The sequence below is a fragment of the Anopheles ziemanni genome (genome assembly GCF_943734765.1).
Source record: "Anopheles ziemanni chromosome X unlocalized genomic scaffold, idAnoZiCoDA_A2_x.2 X_unloc_54, whole genome shotgun sequence".
Classification (NCBI taxonomy): Eukaryota; Metazoa; Arthropoda; class Insecta; order Diptera; family Culicidae; genus Anopheles; species Anopheles ziemanni.
Window position 1 is genome coordinate 82,730 of NW_026689823.1, and position 4,771 is coordinate 87,500.

At 48.4% G+C, this 4,771-nt stretch overlaps 1 non-coding gene across 1 annotated transcript; it reads left to right on the top strand.

The window, feature by feature from the left end:
* The first annotated feature begins 4,519 nt into the window (after positions 1–4,519).
* LOC131292396 (5.8S ribosomal RNA) lies at positions 4,520–4,674 on the top strand. The gene has a single exon (XR_009190042.1). It is a non-coding gene; the product is annotated as a 5.8S ribosomal RNA (ribosomal RNA).
* Positions 4,675–4,771: the final 97 nt, after the last annotated feature.

Genomic DNA, 4,771 nt, shown 5'->3' on the forward strand with positions numbered 1-4,771 from the left:
ACTCACTTAGTAGGGATTATGGATTGCAATGGTCCATATGAACTCGGAACTTCTAGTAAGTGCTGGTCATCAGCCAGCGTTGAATACGTCCCTGCCCTTTGTACACACCGCCCGTCGCTACTACCGATGGATTATTTAGTGAGGTCTTTGGAGATGATCGTTCGCTGGATCCTCGTGAACCGCGTCTGCTTTATCGAAGTTGACCGAACTTGATGATTTAGAGGAAGTAAAAGTCGTAACAAGGTTTCCGTAGGTGAACCTGCGGAAGGATCATTAGTGGCCAAGTGATCCTTCCAGAAGTCCGAACCTGCGGGTTGAGACTTCGGCACAAGTTGCCATATGATAATTGACGAAACACTATAGAAGTCCGAACCTGCGGGTTGAGACTCAGGCACAAGTTGCCATATGAAAGTTGACGAAACACTAACAAGTCCGAACCTGCGGGTTGAGACTTAGGCACACGTTGCCTTATACATGACTTCGAACAAATACACAAGTCCGAACCTGCGGGTTGAGACTTAGGCACAAGTTGCCTTATACATGACTTCGAACAAATACACAAGTCCGAACCTGCGGGTTGAGACTTAGGCACAAGTTGCCATATGAAAGTTGACGAAACACTAACAAGTCCGAACCTGCGGGTTGAGACTTAGGCACACGTTGCCTTATACATGACTTCGAACAAATACACAAGTCCGAACCTGCGGGTTGAGACTTAGGCACAAGTTGCCTTATACATACATTGGCCAAATAAACAGAAGTCCGAACCTGCGGGTTGAGACTTAGGCACAAGTTGCCATATTATATTCGATCAAACACTAAGTAGTCCGAACCTGCGGGTTGAGACTCAAGACCGTAACAAGATGTCACTATACAAGTCCGAACCTAAGGGTTGAGACTTAATGCGATCTAGATACCAAGTTGACATCCAATACCTGTTGAGCAAAACCAAAGATTCCCTGTTCTCGAATGATTACACTATATAACAGGGAATCATGAAGAAATCAAGCAAGCGTGAAACAAAGTCATCACTTGGGCATGCTCGATAGCCAACCACATGACCTTAACCTAAGAGAGCATGCAAACCACATGATACCTATAAACGATTAACCCGCCCTAGTTCAATCGTTCACCAAGTGATGACTTCAGTATGGCTAAGAGAAAAACTTTTAAATGGGAAAAACTCTAAGTCCGAACCTCCGGGTTGAGACTTCCGCGTCGGAGGTGGGCGCACCTCCTATCCGAAAGATGATGAATCAGGGGTGTTCGGTCAGCAATGGTCGGATGCCCCGTCGTAGTCCAACTATGACAATCAAAGTCAAGACCTCCGGGTTGAGACTTTCCGCGAGTACAAGCATAAAGGAACACGGACCAAGCCGTACCGAGAGAATCGGTACTAGAGCCCTCGTGGTTCTACATTGAGAGAGCCCTCGTGGTTCTCATTAGGGGCTTTATGCAAGTCGTACTCAATACTGTGGTGTGAAGTATAAAGTATAGTCTTCGCCTGGTCCACGCTGCTTCGGCGGTCCTGGGTAAGATAGTTAATTCTAGCTTGCCCTATAGTGGAATGAGGACACTTAATGCTTCGTCTTTTAGCGGCGGCTAGACTCCTCCTCACGGGGAACGAGTTGACGCGCACAGCGGCGGCTTACGCACTATGGCAATCATGGATGCCTGAAGATTCCGTGAAGTTCTCCCCTGGTCCACGCTGCCTCGGCAGTCCTGGGTAAAATGGAATATTTCCAGCTTGCCCTATAGTGGAAGAGGACTATCCAACAATACAAAGTCAAGACCTCCGGGTTGAGACTTTCCGCGTCGGTGGTGTCGCGCACCGCCTATCCGAAAGATGGTGTAACAGGGGTGTTCGATCAGCAATGGTCGGATGCCCCGTCATAGTCCAACTATGACAACCAAAGTCAAGACCTCCGGGTTGAGACTTTCCGCGTCCGGAGGTACGCGTACCGCCTACCCGAAAGATGGTGTGCTTCTGGGGTATTCGATGAGTCGGATACCCCGTCGTAGTCCAACTATGACAATCAAAGTCAAGACCTCCGGGTTGAGACTTCCGCGTCCGGAGGTACGCGTACCGCCTACCCGAAAGATGGTGTGCTTCTGGGGTATTCGATGAGTCGGATACCCCGTCGTAGTCCAACTATGACAATCAAAGTCAAGACCTCCGGGTTGAGACTTCCGCGTCCGGAGGTACGCGTACCGCCTACCCGAAAGATGGTGAATCAGGGGTGTTCGATCAGCAATGGTCGGATGCCCCGTCGTAGTCCAACTATGACAATCAAAGTCAAGACCTCCGGGTTGAGACTTTCTAAGAGTACAAGCATAAAGGAACACGGACCAAGCCGTACCGAGAGAATCGGTACTAGAGCCCTCGTGGTTCTACATTGAGAGAGCCCTCGTGGTTCTCATTAGGGGCTTTATGCAAGTCGTACTCAATACTGTGGTGTGAAGTATAAAGTATAGAGTCCTCCACTGGTCCACGCTGCTCCGGCGGTCCTGGGTAAGATAGTTCATTCTAGCTTGCCCTATGTGGAAGAGGACTCAATACCCTACCTGTTGAGCTTGAAACAAAGTCATCACTTGGGCATGCTCATATTGCCATACAATATTCCATTATCTACTAATGAGCATGCAGCTATATGATTATAACCTGTAAACGATTACCCCGCCGTAGTTCAGCGCTTCAACCAAGTGATGACTTCAGTATGGCTAGTGTGTGAAGTATAAAGTATAGTCCTCCCCTGGTCCACACTGCTTCGGCGGTCCTGGGTAAGATAGTTAGTTCTAGCTTGCCCTATGGTGGAAGAGGACACCATACTTAATACTGTGGTGTAATGAACAAAGTATAGTCCTCCACTGGTCCACGCTGCTTTGCAGTCCTGGGTAAGATAGTTAATTCTAGCTTGCCCTATGTGGAAGAGGGCATACAAGACAAAGTATAGTTCTCCCCTGGTCCACGCTGCTTCGGCGGTCCTGGGTAAGATAGTTAATTCTAGCTTGCCCTATGTGGAAGAGAGCATACATGAACCAAGAACGAAGGTTATGATCGAGGAATGATTCGACAACTAACCGATGGTATGAAATGTGAAGAATTCAAGCAAGCACACAATCAAGTCATCACTTGGGCATGCTCGATAGCCAACCCTATGACATTAACCTAGTAGAGCATGCGAAACCCAATATATATACAAGTAATGTAAACGATGCCTCCCTAGTTCAGCGCTTCAACCAAGTGATGACTTCAGAATGGCTAAATCAAATCGGTTCAAAACATACCATCGGTATCCTATTGAAACACACAAGTCGATATCAAACCTCATGATTGTGTAGTCCTCCACTGGTCCACGCCGCTTCGGCCGTCCTGGGTAAAATGGAACATTCCAGCTTGCCCTATGTGGAAGAGGGCACATTACTCAATACTGTGGTGTTATGAACAAAGTATAGTCCTCCTCTGGTCCACGCTGCTTCGGCGGTCCTGGGTAAGATAGTTAATTCTAGCTTGCCCTATGTGGAAGAGGGCATACAAGACAAAGTATAGTTCTCCCCTGGTCCACGCTGCTTCGGCGGTCCTGGGTAAGATAGTTAATTCTAGCTTGCCCTATGTGGAAGAGAGCATACATGAACCAAGAACGAAGGTTATGATCGAGGAATGATTCGACAACTAACCGATGGTATGAAATGTGAAGAATTCAAGCAAGCACACAATCAAGTCATCACTTGGGCATGCTCGATAGCCAACCCTATGACATTAACCTAGTAGAGCATGCGAAAACCAATATATATGTAAACGATGCCCCTCCCTAGTTCAGCGCTTCAACCAAGTGATGATTTCAGAATGGCTAAATCAAATCGGTTCAAAACATACCATCGGTACCCTATTGAAACACACAAGTCGATATCAAACCTCATGATTGTGTAGTCCTCCACTGGTCCACGCCGCTTCGGCCGTCCTGGGTAAAATGGAACATTCCAGCTTGCCCTATGTGGAAGAGGGCACATAACTCAATACTGTGGTGTGAAGTATAAAGTTCAGTTCTCCCCTGGTCCACGCTGCTTCGGCGGTCCTGGGTAAGATAGTTCATTCTAGCTTGCCCTATGTGGAAGAGGACACTTAATACTTCGTCTCTAAGCGGCGGCTTGACTCCTCCCTACGGGGAACGGGTTTACGCGCACAGCGGCGGCTTACGCACTATGGCAGTCATGGATGCCTTACGTTTCTATGAAAAGTGTGTTCCTCCCCTGGTCCACGCTGCTTCGGCAGTCCTGGGTAAGATAGTTAGTTCTAGCTTGCCCTATGTGGAAGAGGACACGAAGACTTACTGTGGTGTGAAGCATAAAGTTCAGTTCTCCCCTGGTCCACGCCGCTTCGGCCGTCCTGGGTAAAATGGATTCATCCAGCTTGCCCTATGTGGAATGAGGACACTTTATGCTTCGTCTCTAAGCGGCGGCTTGCTCCTCCCTACGGGGAACGGGTATACGCGCACAGCGGCGGCTTACGCAAGTTAGTCACCCTCGGCAGTGGATCACTCGGCTCATGGATCGATGAAGACCGCAGCTAACTGCGCGTCATAATGTGAACTGCAGGACACATGAACATTGATAAGTTGAACGCATATTGCACGTCGTGGGAACCTACCATGATGTACAGATGACTGAGCGCTTATATTTGAGAAATGTATCGCATACATTTAACTACGCCGTGACACCCGTCACGAGACGTGCACCATGATGTTAACTAGGGTCGCGACGACCCGCTAGC